The sequence below is a fragment of the Dasypus novemcinctus genome, chromosome 8, assembly GCF_030445035.2.
Source record: "Dasypus novemcinctus isolate mDasNov1 chromosome 8, mDasNov1.1.hap2, whole genome shotgun sequence".
NCBI lineage: Eukaryota > Metazoa > Chordata > Mammalia > Cingulata > Dasypodidae > Dasypus > Dasypus novemcinctus.
The window spans coordinates 100,723,964-100,741,618 of record NC_080680.1 but is presented as its reverse complement, the minus strand read 5'-3'; positions in this window follow the sequence as shown (position 1 = coordinate 100,741,618).

Here is a 17,655-nt window from a genome sequence, read left to right as displayed (position 1 = left end):
TTTAACATAACGTTTTGTGTGATCTATTTATCTGTTTAAAAAAGACAATAATAAAAATTATAAATAAATAAAAAATAAAAATAAAAAAAATAAAAGGCAAGACAAAAACGTATGAACTATTTAGTTAACAAGGTATGAACAAGGTTGACAGCAAGATCAATATAGGCTAGTATTATGGGAAGATTTACTGAGTATGTTACCTTTAATAAAGGCCCTGGAAATAAGTAGAAAATTGCTGATGATATTAGTTCACATTTATTGAATACTTACTATGTTCTAGTCACTTGAGGTGCCACTACAGTCCATTCCACATTTTCTGGTTTTGATCCAAAGAAATTAGTTTAGTATTATGGAGACTTGCAGGGAAAAAATTCTAGCTTTTGCTCTTTAACTAATGACAATGTACAAGTGACTTTCATTTCATTCATCTGAAAAAATAGGTTTGGAAAAAAGTACCTAAATTAAAAAGTGCCTAAGATGAGTATATAAAATAAAATAAAAAGTCGACAAATAATAATCCTATAACTTATTTTTATGATCTTTTTTGCATTAATTATTGTTAGTTTTATTATTAATACCCTGTAGTAAGGACTGGAGATACAAAAATCAGTAAGAAAAAGTCCCTAGTCTTAAGAAACTCCATCTAGTAATAGGGACTGCTCAAATCTATCCCTTTCTCCCTCCTTCCCTCCCTCCCTCCTTTCTTTCCTTCTTTCCAATCTTTTACTCACTTATGATTCCTTTCTTTCTTCTTTCCATATTTTCTGAATGCCTCTTCTGTACCAAGCAAAGCACTAGGTGTTCAGCTTTCAAGAATGAATTAGGCATAGACCCAGCCCTGAAGGAACAATCAATCTTGAGTTGGAAATAAGCCACAATATATAGTTACAGTGAAAGATAAAAAATGTTGAGGTGGAGGTGTATAAGATGTCAGAGAAGCACAATTCAGTGTCAGGGAGGTCAGAGAAGACTTTCCTGGGACTGGGAGAACTAGGCTGAATCCTAAAGGTCAACTAAGATTTGGTCAAACAAACATGGTTTGAGCATCACTATTTTATAAAATAGGAGGCTAAGGCTCAAAGCGGTTGTATGTTATCCAGGGTCCTGCCATGTCTAAGTGATGCTAAATCCTCTCCCCCTAATTCAAGAGTTACATTTGTTCGCCACCTTTGACCTCAGCTTCTCCAGCTGTAAAATTAGAAGACTGAAGTAGTTTTCTAAGGTCTGATTTTATCTTGACAATATAAAAACCACATTTTATAGACTTTACAACAGTCCCATAGAGGTCTTCATTTAGGTCCTCTTCTCTATCATCCCTTCCTTGAGTATTATATTCTATCACAGGGCCTCAGTGATCTCCAATGATTCCCAAATTTAAATCCTCAGCTTCAGACTCTCTTGTGAGTTTGAGATTCATTCATTAAACTCAATAAATCAACTTGGATGTCGAATAGATACCTCAAATTTAATACTTTCAAAATCAAATTCTTCTGATTTTCTTCCCTAAAACTCTATTGTAAGCATCTCAATTAATGGTGCCAGTGTACCCAGTGGCTCAACCTAGAAATCTTCTCTCCACTCCCACCTTCTATAGAATCCCTTAGCTTTTCAAAATATGTTCTACTCTAATAAAACAATATGGCTATTAAAACTATTAAGTAAAAAGTTGACGGGGAACTTGATAAAGAATGAATCAGATATACAGTACCATAGCTTACTGTCATTTAAAAACTGACTACTAGGCATGCCTTCTCTGGAACAAAACAGGAAGTTCACAGTAACACCTATAAACCTGAATCTGATAAAGCCTTTAGATATAAAGTTCAGATTTTAGAAAAAGCAGGGGATAGACAAACACATATGACAACACTCAGAAGATACAATAAGCCCTATATAAAATGTGGGAAATTCTGAAAGACAAAGGACCCAGAATTTTATTTTGTTTTGTTTTAATAAACAAATGTTAATTTTATAAGGGATGAATAAGTTTCTTTTTATATGAAATTCATAAACAGTCAAAACAAATCTACATTATACGGGAAAGAATGATGGTTCCTTTGTGGGAGAGAACTGACTAGGAAAAGGCACATAGATTGAAATAATCTCGCTCATAATCTGCATGGTTTGTATATGGGTATTAAAAGTTATTTGAAGAAAATGGATGTGGCTCAACCAATTGGGCTCCCATCTACCATATAGGAGGTCCAAGTTTCAATGCCCAGGATCTCCTGGTGAGAGGAAACTGGCCATGTGGAGTGCCAGCTCACATGGGAATGGTACCCCGTACAGAAGTGCTGCCTGTGTGGGAATGCTGCCCAGCGCGGGAAAACCACCCCACGCAGGAGTGCCAGCCAATGGAGAGAGCTAGTGCAGCAAGATGACAAAACAAGAGACACAGAGGAGAGAAAATAAGAAGATGTAGCAGAACAGGGAGTTGAGGTGGTGCAAGAGAGTAATTGCCTCTCTCCCACTGCGGAAGGTCCCAGGATCGGTTCCTGGAGCCACCTAATGAGAATCCAGGCAGACACAGAAGAACACACAGCGAATGGACACGGAGAGCAGCAGACAACGGGAGGAATGGGGATGGGGGAGAAATAAATAAAATAAATCTTTTTTAAAAAAAGTAATTTGTGCTGTGCATTAAGATTTGTGTAAGTTATACCTCAAACAAAAAATTTATTTAATTGATAAATATAAAGATGGAGGGAGAACTGCTATAATATAGGGAGACTTAGACATATAAATCACATTCAAAATATAGGTCTTATTGGGATTCTCACTTGACGAAAGTATTTTTAAAATGAACATTTTTAATACAATGGGGAAATATTGAACACAGACTAGATATTAGCTGGCAATAAGGACTTGGTAATTCTGTTATGTGTGATCATAGTACTATTGCAATAGGAAGCAGAAAAAGGAGAAGGAAGGGGATGAGGAGGAGGTAGAAGAGGAAAGAAAAAGGAGAAGGAGAGACAGAAATAGTCCCTATCTGTAAGAAAATTTAATGAAGTATAATAGTTATGGGTAAAAATGATAAGATGTCTGATATTTTCCTTATAGGTCTCTAGGATAGGATGAGACAAACCATGACCTGTGGACAAAATCTGATTATTTGTTTTTGTAAATAAAGTTTTATTAAAACTCAGCCACATTCACTCTTCTACACACATAGTGCTTTCATACCACAATAACAGAATTGAGTAATTGTGACAGTAATTTCAACCTGAGAATCTGAAAAGATTTACTCCCAGGCCCTTTACAGTAAAAGTTTCCCAACTCCTGCACAGGAGAGGGAGTGAGGGGAAAGAAAAGAAAGTACAGGGAGATAGAAAGAAAAACAAAAAAAGACAGTGTTGATAAACTTGGTGATGGATACATACTCTATTTTTCTATTCTCTCTACTTTTATAAATATTTGAAGAGTTCCATAAGGCTTAACTTCTTGAGCTTTTAGTCAGATAGTGCTAAGGGTTCAGATTCTATTCAGATATGTATCAGCTTTCTCATCCTAATCTAAGTTACAGCCCTAATTTCCTACTCTATAATAAAATGCCACCTATCTCACTGGGTTATAGTGAGAATTAACCAATACCTTGCATTTGAAGCATAGGACCTGGTATAGAATAGCCACTGAAACTTTTTCAGCTCTAACTCCTCACAATTCAAGAACAACAAGTACAGGAAGCCTCAAGAAATGTGAGGCCATATAAGTCTTTAAAAGATAATGTAAGATCAATTCCCTGAAAGCAATGAATGAGAGAAGTTTGAACTTCATTTCATAAATGAGAAGTTTCAGTCTCACATAAGTAGAACCAACTCCACCAGGCAGAGAACTCTAGAGAGCAGTGATTCTGAGGTGATCTCAGCAGTGCACCTAAAATTGTTCTTTTTTTAAATGATTACTTTAGGCACACATCATGGTTAAATAAAACAAAATCGCATCAAGAGTCAAAAGCAGTCTTCCAACAATTAGTTTGAGACCTCTATAAAAGAAATAGTTATCTTTTGAGAAAAAACACACTGCAATTTATTTTTGGAAATATCACTCTAGCAAGAGTGGGGAGAGTGGGTTGGGATGGTTGAGCCTTCAGTCATGGAGATCAGTTCCATAGATATTGAGATCAAGTGAGCAGTGAGGACTTGAACAAGAGGAGGTGGAGAGAATTTGAGAGGCCAAGTGGACAAACATTGAGTTCAAAGGGAAAAAGCATAAAATAAAACCAAAATTTTTTTTAAATGAAACTGATTTTAATTTTTAAAAATCCTCCCAAAGTTCTAAAAGTTCTACAGCAACCCTCAAGGTATTGGATTTGCTCCAGAAAACCAAGATGTGGCCAGGGCCCAGAACTGGTGACATTGCTTACAAGCGTTGGAGAATATCAAGACCTTCTGTCCCCGTGGTTGGTGATCTTGCTGCAAAGAGTCTTAGGTAGCTAAAGAGACAAATAGATAGTCATTAAAATGCCAGAATCAAATAGGAGAATGGAATTCAGGAAGGGTAATAGGGGGAAACCAATTAAGATCACAGCAGAAAAATCTGTCTTTGAAACTTCATAAACCCATGTCTTCCATGGAAGAATTTACAGAAAGAAACAGTTTTGGGCACCTTTGTGTAAATGACTGGACTCTGGGCAATGCGTGGGATTTCAGCAACGAAGTCCAGGCCCTTTAACCTACATTATCTCTAGTCCTGCACTATTCAATATGACAGCTACTAGCCACCTGGGGCTAGTGAGCCTTGAAATGCGACTGGTCCAAATGATATGTGCTGGAAGTTTAAAAAACCTTCAGAATTCAAAGACAGTACCAAAAACAAAAAAAGTAGAACATGCCATTAATATTTTTATACATATATTACATGTTGAAATAATAGTATTCTGAATATATTTATTTAAAATATATTATTAAAATAATTTTACCTGTTTCTTTTTACTTTTATACATAGCTATCAGAAAAAAAAAATTAAATGTCTATCTAGTTCACATTTGTGACTCTCACTGTTTTTCTATTGGATGGCACTGCTCTTCGACTCTGATCAGTTGGGCATCCTGCTGCCCCCTGGTGTACACATTCCCATTGTAAAAGTCCTCAGACCTTAACCTCATACTCCTAGTATTTATCTTCTCTGTCAAAACCCTACCCATTCCTGAAACCCATCAGAAAAGCCATTGCTTCAATCATATTTTTATGAAATTTCTAACCACATCTAACATTCTCTCTTTGAGTTTCTATAAGACTTTATTTATTCTCATAACACCTATATTATCTTTCCCTATATTTTTACATTTATTTTACCAGAATATAAATTCTCTGAAGAAAATCATCATATATAACATATTTTTATGACCCATGAGCTTACCTAGCATGTGCTTTATATAACATTTTTCTTCTGAATTTAAAATAATTCTTTTTTCTGTTATGAAGCCATGATGCTTCAGAGATCCCGGAAACTCTGATGTAAGAGAGAACTATCTGGAGCAGAGGTGGCGCAAGCGATTAGGACACCTCCCTCTCACATGGGAGGCCCTGGGTTCGGTTTCTGGTGTGTCCTCAAAAAAGAAAAGGAGCAGACACAGAAAGCACACAACAAGCAGACACAGAAAGCAGACAGTGTGCACAAACAACAGGGAGTAGGGTGGGGAATAAATAAATGAATAAAATAAAAAAGACACTATCCCCTCCTTCCTGCATTTGTGACATTGTACTTACTGATGTAGGCTGTCAACAGTCTTCAGAGGGAAAAATGGTGAAAAATGAGTTATTGAGAATGGGGAAGCTCAGACTTGCAATTGAAACCATAAAAAAGAAAGTTAACAAAATATACATCTATATCCAAGACTGTTAACAGTATATGATAATATGATGTAGTATCAAAGTACACTTCATGTCTGAGTTAAGTGCTTGAAAAAGCAAAAGAGACCAGACTGACTGTTTCCTAGAGGAGATTGGTTAGAGGACAGTTTAGAAGATGACTGAGCCAGGCTTTCATACTTGCAGACTTTGGGATACCAATAAAAAGACAAAAGTGAAGTCAATGGCATCATCAGGTGTTATTCTAAAATCACTGAGATAATTAGTACAAGAGGGAAATCCTATTACTGGGTAGTGATTCATGCAAATTAGAAATGCTTCTTGTCACATAGTCGAGTTGGGAGGAGGGAAAAAGCCATTTGAGACAGAGAGGGAAAAACACACACACATATATGCATATATATACACATACATATACATGCATGTGTATGTACATGTTTGTGGAGTAAGAGAGAGAGATTGGAAAATGCTGATCATACTGAGAAATAGGATAAAGTCCATTTGGTCAAATGGCCGTATTACCCAAAATAGGCTAATTCCTATAACAGTTGCCTACTAACTTTCAATGACTTAATAATATAAAATTGTAAGGTTTATTTTTCTTTCATAACATAATCCAACATGGAAAATCAGCGGTTCAGGCAATGCTCCGTTTGACAGAGACTCGCTTCATTTTGTGGCCATCTCCTCTTCTAGGTCATGAGACCCCTCCTCTTTCAATTACTAGAAGAGGAGAAAGAGGGAATGGCAAGTTTTTGATGAACTGTCTCAGAAATCAGATGCAACAAGTAACTTCCATTCACATCCCATTGAACCAAACTCAGTCATATGGCCACACATGATATGTAAACTATAATGGCAAGATATGTAAACTATAATCCTTGCTTAGTGGCAGTGCTCCAAAATGTGTTCATCATTGTAATGAATGTATCATACTAATGAAGGATGTTAATGTGGGAAAGTGTAGGAGGGGTAGGGAGTGGGGCATATGGGAATCCCCTATATTTTCATGTAGCATCTGTGTAATCTAAATAGATTTTTTAAAAATAATAAGTATATTTTTTTAAAAAAGGAGGAGTAGATAATGATTATTGCGATGTTGGGAAATACTGGAGTCTCCAGTCGGAAGAGTACAGGTAAGATAGGGCTTTCTGTCATGGGTTCTTTCATTTACAACTTTTAATACAGGATTTCTCCACCTCAGCATTATTGACATTTTGTGCTAGAAAATTCTTTGTTATGCAGGGCTATCCTGTGCATTAGAGGACGTTTTGCAATATTCCTGACATCTACCTAGCAAATACCTGTAGCACCTACCTCCTCAGTCAGGGCAACCAAAAATATTACCAATCATTTCCACATGTGCCTTTGATGGTGCAGCAGTTTGATATTATTGATGAATTCCAAAAAGAAATAATGTATTATGTTTGCAAACTGATCTTTTCCTCTGGGCATATTAGATTATATTAGATTCATAGGTTTACTTGATTAAGTAATTATGTAAACCTCTTGCACCAGTAGGGCGTTGAGTCCCCACCCTTTGGTTGGTGGGGACTCACTGATAAAAGGCATGGCACAGGACAGAGTTAAGAGTTTTTGATGTTGGGGTTTGATGCTGAAGCCTTAAGCTGGAGCCCTGGAAAGTAAACTCACAAGGAAACAGAAGCAAGACCCTGAAAGGGAGGAACCTAGGAAGCCTGAACCCTTGCAGACATTGGCAGCCATCTTGCTCCAACCCAAGAAAATAGACTTTGGTGAGGGAAGTAGCTTATGCTTTATGTCCTGGTATCTATAAGCTCCAACCTCAAATAAATACCCTTTATAAAAGCCAACCAATTTCTGGTATTTTGTCTCAGCCCCCCCTTGGATGACTAATACAGATGAGGAAAGGGGGTGTTTAGTATCTCTTTATTGAGCATTTTCTGAATGTCATGGAATATGTCCTATTTGCTAGATCAGTATAATTATGGAGTTATTGAATCAAGGACATCAGTAGCTTATCATTTTTTCATGGCTCTTCCTACATACCTTCCATCAAGCATCACACTAGGGGAATTCCCGTAGTCCTTGAATCTTCTTGCAAACCAGTGATCAAGGTCAATAAACATTTTTGCTCTAGCAAAGTTCCTGCATGGGTAGTTCAAGATACAAGATACTTTCTCCTCTTTCTAATATGGGGAGAGGAATCATACAAGACCTAAAAGTACCTTATCCCAGGAAAGCCAAAAAATTGGCAATTATGTTACCCTACCATATTCTATGTTCCTGGTTCATATTACTAGCCAGTAGTGATACTCTTTACTGCTGAGTTTGGAGTAAACCTCATAAGAGAGCACTTGAGGCAGTCACTCTTGATTGTTCAGAATCAGCTCTCCAAGTCTGCTCTTCAAGTTCTGGTTCAACTCCATTATAGGAATAAGGACACTGAGACCCAGGTAATAAAATGGATTGTGAAGGTCACATGGTATTTTGTTTTTCTAGCCTCCTGTTTCTTCTCTTTCCCATGTGGTATAGATTAGTGAGGCATACCCAAATTCGGTGAAAGCAGAGTCTTGGAAAAGACCTGGAAGCAGAAGGATTATTACTGGGGAAAGCAGTTGTAGTGAACTTGAGTTCAACCAGATTTTCTGTTCTTTGCTTTTTTAAAAAACTTTAATTAGAGAAATTGTAGGTTTACAGAAAAATCATGTAAAAAATGCAGCATTCCCATATATCACCCCACATTATTAACACTTTGCATTAGTGTGGTACTTTGTTACAATTAATGAAATATTATAATTGTAATATTAACTATAGTCCATAGTTTACGTTAGGATGTATTTTTTTTCAATATACAACCCTATTATTAGCACCTTGTGTTGGTGTGGAATATTTGTTATAATTGATGATAGCACTTATTTTTTATAATTGTACTATTTATTAAACAGTAGTTTCCTTTGTTTCACTTGATGAATGATAACTAAATTAGTAGAATTAACTATTATCCATAGTTTACATTAGATGTATTTTCCCTACATACCACCTTGTTATAACACCTTGAATTAATATCACACATTTGCTATAATTCATGAAAGAACATTTTTATTCCTGTCAGAACTATTCTATAATAGGGTTCACTGTGTTATATAGTCATGTTTTACCTTTCAATTTTTATTTTATTACCATATACAATCTAAAGTTTTCCCTTTTAATCACCTTTACCAATATAATTCAGTGATGTTAATTACACTCATAATAATATACTATTGGAAGCAGATGTGGCTCAAGTGGTTGAGTGCCTGCTTCCCACATGGGAAGTTATACAGTTACCAGTGTCTTCTAAAAACAAACAAAAAAAAAGCAAACAACAAGCAAAACAAACAAAGAAACCAACTCAGGGGAGTGAATGTGGCTCAGTGGTTGAGTGCCGACTTCCATATATGAGGTCTCAGGTTCAATCCCTGGCCCTGGTACCTCAAAAAATAATAATAATAATGAAACACCATCCATTCCCGAACTTATACAATCAGCTTAAATAGAAATTCTGTACAAATTAATCATTAGCTCCTCTTTATCTACTCTCATCTATCCCCTTGTAACCTATATTTTAGATTCTAACTCAATGAGTTTGCTTATTATAATTAGTTCATATCAGTGAGATCATACAATAACTGTCCTTCTGTGTCTGGCTGACTTCACTCAGCATAATTTCCTCAAGGTTCATCCATGCTGTTACATGCATCAGGACTTCATTCCATTTTACAGCTGAATAATATTCCATCAAACATATATACCACATTTTGTTTATCCACCCATTGTTAAATGGATACTTGGGTTGTTTCTATCTTTTATCAGTTATGAATAATGCTGTTATGAACTTTGGTGTGCAAATATCTGAGTCCCTACTTTCAATTCTTCAGGGTATATACCTAGAAGTGGGATTGTGAGGGCATATGGAAATTCCATATAAACTTAACTTTCTGTGAAACTGCCACACTGTCTTCCACAGTGACTGTACAATTTTACGTTCCCAGCAGCTATGAATGAGTGTTCATATTTTAACACATCATCTCCAACACTTGTAATTTCTGGATTTTTAAAGGTAGCCATTCCAATGGGTGTGAAATATCTCATTCTGGTTTTGATTTGTATTTCCCTAAGGGCTAGTGATGTTGAGCATCTTTTCATGTGCTTTTTTAAGCTATTTGTTTATCCTCTTTGGAGGAATGTCTATTCAAGTCTTTGGCCCATTTTATTTTACTTTTTTTTTTTAATGTTAGTTGTAGGATTTGTATATGTTCTTTTTTTTAAATTAATTTATTTTTAAATTGTCTTTAAAAATTAATGTAGTACACCTACAGAGACACACAGGTTCTATGGTCATGGCAGATGACTCTGGAGTTCAGTGCCTTGCCAGTGGGCCCTATTTTGGAATTTGTGTTCCTGAGTGTGATGAAGTTGGACTCAGATATGACCTCTCTATACATGCCTCTTCTGTCACTTTTAATGAACCTGTGGTTGGTGCTGGGGTTGATGTATGCTCAGGAGACTTGAATCTCTGGACTGGCCATGTGCCAGCTGGGCCCTGGGCCTCAGCAGACACCTACTCTCCAATTGGTTGGACTTACCCAGGTCAGCTAACAGGAAGGTGAGGATGGTCAACCACACCAGGGAACTGAGAGAGTGAATCTACAGGTGCAAGCAGGAGAATTCCATTCATCGGCCATGTGGGATCTAAGCCTCCTCTTGATTTAGAGGTGGAGTGGACATCGCCATCCCAGGGTCACAGGCTGAATTAGAAAATATGGATTAGAGTGGACTCACTGGTATTCTACTATAGAACTAATGTGACTCTAGCAATGGAAGAAATTGTATCATTGATGTGGAGACAGTGGCCGTGGTGCCTGCTGAGAGCAGGGAGAGGGAAGAAGAGGTCTGATATGGGGGCATTTTTGGGACTTGGAGATGTCTTGAATGATATTGCAGGGACAGATGCAGGACATTATATATCCTGCCATAATCCACTGAATGGACTGGGGGAGACTGGGGGAGAGTGTAAACTATAATGTAAACTATAATCCATGCATTGTAGCAGTGCTCCAAAATGTATTCAACAAATGCAATGAATGTGCCACACTGATGAAAGAAGTTGTTGATGGGGGAGGAGTGGGAGGGTGGGGAGTGGGGTGTATGGGAAACCCATATTTTTTAATGTAACATTTTGTGCGATCTATGTATCTTTTAAAGAAAACACAATAAAGAATTTCCTAAAAAAATGTTCCTATATTTTTAATTCTTTTACTTGTTCTTGTAAATGGAGGTTTTCTTGATTTCCTCCTTAGCTTGCTCATTATGACTGTATAGAAACACTAATAATTTTTTGTGTTTTGACTTGTACCCCAGCACTTTGCTGAATTTGTTTATTAGCTCTAGTAGCTTTGTTGTAGATTTTTCAGGACTTTCTATATATAGGATCATGTCATATGCAAATAGTGAAAGTTTTACTTCCTCCTTTCCAGTTTGAATGCTTTTTATTTCTTTTCTTGCCTAATTGTTCTGGCTAGAACTTTAGGTATAATGTTGAGTAACAGTATTAACAGTGGGCATCCTTATCTTGCTCTAGATCTTAGAGGGAGCACTTTCAATCTTTCACCATCGATTAAGTTAGCTGTTTTTCATATATGCCCTTTATCTTGTTGAGGAAGTTTCCTTTTATTCCTATTTTTCTAAGTGTTTTTATCAAATGATGATGGATTTTGTCAAATCCCTTTCTACATTAATGAAGATGATTACTTTGTTTTTCCTTCATTTTCTTAATGTGGTGTATTACATTAATTAATTTTTTTTATGTTGAATCACCCTTGCATAGCTGGGATAAAACCCACTTGATCATGGTGTTTAATTCTTTTACTGTGCTGTTGGATTCAATTTTCAAGGGTTTTGTTGAGGATTTTTGTGTCTGTATTCAAAAGAGAAATTGGTCTATAATTTACTTTTCTTGTAGTGTTGTTATCTGGCTTTGGTATTAGGGTGATGGCTGGATAAAATGAGTTAGGTAGTGTTCCGTCCTGTTCAATTTTTTGGAAGAGTTTCAGAAGGATTACATTATTTCTTCTTGGAATCATTGGTAGAATTCACCTGTGAAGTCACCTCTCCTGGACTTTTCTTTGTTGGGAGGTTTTTGATGACTGATTCAATTTCTCTCTTGCAGTTGGTCTGTTGTGGTCTTCTGGTTCTTCTAGAGTCAGTGTAGGTTGTTTGTGTATTTCTAGGAATTTGTCTATTACATCCAGGTTCTATAATTTGTTGGTGTACTATTGTTCATAGTATCCTGTTATGATCATTTTTATATCTGTGGGATTAGTAATAATGTCCCCCCTCTTATTTTTTAGTTTATGCCTTGGCTCTTTTTTTGTCAATTTAGTTAAGGGTTTGTCAATTTTATTGATCTTTTCAAAGAACCAACTCTTGGTTTTGTTGATTTTCTCTCTTTTTTTGTTCTCAATTTCATTTATTTCTGCTCTAATCTTTGTTATTTATTTCATCCTGCTTGCTTTGGTTTGCTTTACTTTTCTGCTATTTTTCTAGTCTCTCTAGGTGTGCAGTTAGGCCTTTGATTTTAGCTCTTTATTTTTTTCATTAAAAAATTTATTGATATATATCATCCATGCATGAAAATACATAAACAATAAGTGTATAGTAAAAGTTGTGAATTTACAAAACAAACATGACATCATACAGGGCTCCCATATTCTTTTTTTTTTTTTTTTTTTTTGAGGTACCAGGGATTGAACCCAGGTCCTCATATATGGGAAGCAGATATTCAACCACTTGAGTGGTTTTTTAATGTAAGTGTTTAGGACTATAAGTTTCCCGCTCATGACTGCCTTTCTTCATCCCATATGTTTTAATATGTTGTGTTCTCATTTTCATTCTTCTCAAGACACTTAATTGATTTCCCTTGAAATTTCTTCTTTGGCTTACTGATTGTTCAAGAGTGTGTTACTTAACCTCCATGTATGTGTGGATTTTCCTGTTCTCCACCTGTTATTGATTTTCAGCTTCATTCCATTATGATCAGAGACTACGCTTTGTATAATTTCAATCTTTTGAAATTATTGAGACTTGTTTTATTACCCAAACTGTAGTCTATCCTGGAGAATTATCCATATTCACTTGAGAAGAATGTATACTGCTGTTTTGGCATGCAATGTTTTGTATATGGCTGTGAGGTCTAGTTCATTTATCATATTATTCATGTTCTCTGTTTCCTTATTGATCTTCTCTCTAGATATTCTGTCAATTGATGAGAGTGGTGTATTGAAGTCTCTAACTATTATTGTAGAGGTGTCTATTTCTTCCTTCAGTTTTGCTAGCATTTGCCTCATATGTTTTGGGACACTGTGATTAAATGCATAAATACTTATGATTGATTGTTTTTTATTCTTGATGGGTTTTATTAATATATAATATCCTCCTTTGTCTATTATAACTGCTTTTGTCTTAAAATATTTTTTGTCCAATATTAGTATAGCAATCCTAGTTCTTTTTTTTTTTGTTATTATTTGTGTGGAATATCTTTTTTCAACCTTTCACTTTCAACCTATTTGTATATTTGGGTCTAAGGTGAGCCTCTTGTAAGCCACAGATAGTTGTGTCATGTTTTTTATACATTATGCCAATTTGTGTCTTTTTGTTGGGAAATTTAATCCATTAATATCCAATGTTTTCCTTAAAGGCAGTACTTCAATCATTTTGTCCTTTGGTTTTTGTATGTCATATCTTTTTTTGCCTCTATTTTCCCTTATTGCAGTTTCCTTTTCTGTAAATTTATCTTTTGTGATTTATCTGCCTGATCCTTTTCTGTTTCTGAATAAATATCTTTTAAATTCTTTCTTTGTGGTTATCCTGGGGTTTATATTGTATGACCCACATCTATTACCTACTAATTTGAAAGGATACCAACTTAGCTTCAATAGTATACCTATTCTGTGGATCTTCATTTCTACACACTATTCCAAGTCACTTTCTTCTGTCTTTTCCTTTCAACGTGCATGACTCCATTTAGTAATTCTTGTAGGGTAGGTCTCTTATTAATGAACTCTCAGTTTTTGTTTATCTGTGAATATTTTAAGCTCTCCCTCATTTTTGAAGCACAGCTTTTCTGGATAAAGAATTTTGGACTGGTGTTTTTTCTCTTTCAGTACCTTAAATACATCAGACCACTGTCTTCTCACCTCCATGGTTTCTGATGAGAAATTGGTACTTAGTCTTATTGAGGATCCCTTGTATGTGATGAATTATTGTTCTCTTGATTCTTTAAGAATTCTCTATTTATCTTTGGCATGTGCTATTCTGATTAGTATGTGTCTTGGGGTAGACTATTAAGATTCAATCTGTTTGGAGTACATTGCTCTTCTTGGACATGTATAATTATTTCATGAAAGTTGAGAAATGTCCAGTAATTATTTCCTCAAATATTATTTCTACTCCTTTTCCCCTCTCTTCCCCTTTTGGGACTCACATGACACATATGTTGTGTACTTTGTACTTTCCCTCAAATACCTGAGATATTGCTCAGCTTTTTCTCTTCTTTTCTCTATATGTTCTGACTGTGTGATTTTGGTTGCTCTGTTTTCTACTTCACTGATTATTTCTTCTGCCTGTTCAAATCTGCTGTTGTATGCCTCTAGCGTATTTTTAATATCTACTATTATACCTTTCATCCCAATAATTTCTTTTATGTTTCCTTTTATACTTCAAATTCTTCTTTATTTTCACACAGTATCTTCTTAATATCCTTTACCTCTTTATGAATTTTGCCATCATCTCCTTGAATTGATTTGGGAGATTTGTTTGAACTTCTTTGATTAGTTGTTGTAAATTTTGTGTCTCCTCTGAAATTTTTATTTGATCCCTTGCCTGAGCGATATCTTCTTGTTTCTTAGTATGGCTTTTAATTTTTGCTGATGTCTAGGCATCTGATTATCTTGATGAGTTAATGCTGAAGGTCAGTTTCTCCCTCTTTTCTAGGGTTTTATTTTTTTTTATTTTTTATTTTTTAAAGATTTTTTATTTTTTATTTATTTAATTCCCCTCTCCTCCCCCAGTTGTCGGTTTTCTGTGTCTTTTTTTGTTGCATCTTGTTTCTTTGTCTGCTTCTGTTGTTGTCAGTGGCTTGGGAAGTGTGGGCGGCAGCCATTCCTCGGGCAGGCTGCTCCCTCCTTCGCGCTGGGCGGCTCTCCTTATGGGTGCACTCCTTGTGAGTGGGGCTCCCCTACGCAGGGGACACCCCTGTGTAGCACGGCACTCCTTGTGCACATCAGCACTGCGCTTGGGCCAGCTCCACATGGGTCAAGGAGGCCCGGGGCTTGAACCACGGACCTCCCATGTGGTAGACGGACGCCCTAACCACTGGGCCAAAGTCCGTTTCCCTAGGGTTTTATTTTTGATTGGCTTTGTGTTAAGGCTCTTCTTTGACACTTGGCCCAACTTATTCTGGACCTTTAGAATAGACTAATTTTAACTGATCAGTTCTTCATCTGATTCTTGCCTTGGATATGCATCACAATTTTTAAGAATGCAATTTTTGTGTAAAACTTTTTATCTCCAAGAGAAAGCTTCCTTCCCTCTGTTTCTTCTCCAGGAATCTTGATCTGTTTTATTTGCTTTTGTGCAAAATTTTCTACTTAGCTTCTATGACTGTTTAAACTCTCTCCCTTACTCAGTGCTGCATTTTCCTTACACTTTTCAGTTCTAAGACCCTGCAGTCTTACAGCAGTTCAAAATAACCCACCTTCCTTTTTTATTCTGTGAGTCCTTTTTTTGCCTCTGGTTTCTTCCCCATTAGGTTATCCAACCTGGGGAGTCAGATGGGGTCAATCCAGAAAGGTGGGTCACTACAGAAAAATCCCTTTTACATTTAGGGATTCCCACTAACATTAACCAGATTGAGGGAATGTAGCATTTGGCGGCTGGTGTTCTGTCATGGTTTCCCCTTCCCCCACTCCTGGGGGGCCATTTTGTATGAAGCAGCCCTCAATGGCTTGTGTTCTGTCCTGGGTCTCTATGGACTTGGCTCCCTGTGCCTGAATATGCATGGGTTTCTAATTCACTACTGTGAGTTCCCCTATAATCTGTGTCCCAGGTGAGAGGGACCTGGGCTCCCACCTCTGCAGAATTCCCAAACTTTGCACAGAACTGAGTGAGAGAGAAGGGAAGAGGACCCACAAGTCCAGGACTGAAGTTTCCTACTTGACAATTTTCTCTTTCTTTGATTTAGCATTTGTGGAGTCCTTCTTCAGTCATTAACACCCTCCAGAGTTCTTAGCAAGTGGAATTTGTCCCTATATTCACTGAATTTCTGGAGAGGTTTTTCAGGGGGTGTTGATGGCATCCTCCTCCTCTTTGCTTTTTGAACAAAAAAGAATAATTCAGTATACTGAACAGAGATTGGAGGGATAAAACTGTCCCTGCCACCATCATTTTTAAGAGATCAATGGGAAAAAAATTCTAAATGCTGATTAAATGCCTGAATATAAAACTCAATAAAAATGAGTCACAATCCTCTGAGGAACAGAATCAGCTGCAGAAGGATGCATGGAATCAAAATGTGGCACATACATTATATTGGAATGATAGGATTTGAGATTTGGTATTAGCTACACAATCTATACAGGAAAAATCAGTAAAAATAGTGGGATATCAGGGACTATTTATGCTTTATTGTTTGTATACAATAAAATATATTGGGAAGAAAATTGATCCTGGTTCATTCTCTCATCTGAGTTTTATTTCCCTACCCTCAGCTTTCCTGGCTGAGGCTTGCACTGCCCATGTTTATGTGAAATGGGCTGATGCACTCATCTTGCCTTTTGATAATTATAGGTCTCTCCAGGAAAATGGCCTTACAGAGGGATTTTTATAAAGGTTTTAAAGATTTTATTATGAAGGATTTGACTCTTCCACAATTATTAGTTTTAAAAGGTGCTTTGTAGCCGTTGCTAGCAGAACAGATATTGATCCCCTCACAAAAAGAAGACTGACTTTCGTACATCCAACATGAGTATTACACCTTGCTATCTTTTAAACTGATATAATGATGTGAAGTTAGATGATCATTTTTCTTGTTGGGTGACCTCTTATCCCCACTAATGGTGACAGAATTAACTTTAGGTCTATGGGCAATAGTAACCACAAATTTCAATTTAGTTTTAGCAGTTACATCACATGTAATGAATTTCATATTATTGCACAAATTATCCTCAAGAGGCACAATTCGTTAAATAGGCAAACTCCTACACACCTCTTGACTCAATCCACCCCTCTCCATCATTCCTGTCTTAGCTGCTGTCTCCTTTGGCTTGTACTTTTGAAGATGCCCAATGGGTATCTCTTCTTCTTGTATCCTCCCCTGCTGTAATTCTTCAGCATCTCTCCATTGCCTCCAAGAGAGTCCAAACTGCGCTATATGGAATGCTTCACCTCTGAGGATCTGGTTCTGATACACATTGTCTCTTCCTTGCTCCCCTTAGGAACCTCATAATCCAGCCTACCAAATTAATCTGAAAATCACATCATGCTTGGTGGAATAAAATCATTTATAGCATGTCTTTCAGGGTGACTATGTAGTTTAATCTATAGCTTGGGAGTCAGAGGCAGGCAGACACGAGCTTTAATTTTTGTTTCACCACTTGGTGAATGGCCTTGGAAAATTAATTTAACCTCTCTAATCCTCAGTGCTAAAATGGGCATAATAATAAGTAGAAACAAATGTAAGGAGTCAGGCATAATATCTGGCATTTTGTTAGCATGCCAAAATAAAATAACTATCTTTCCTTAAGTTGCGTAGTAGAAAAGAGAA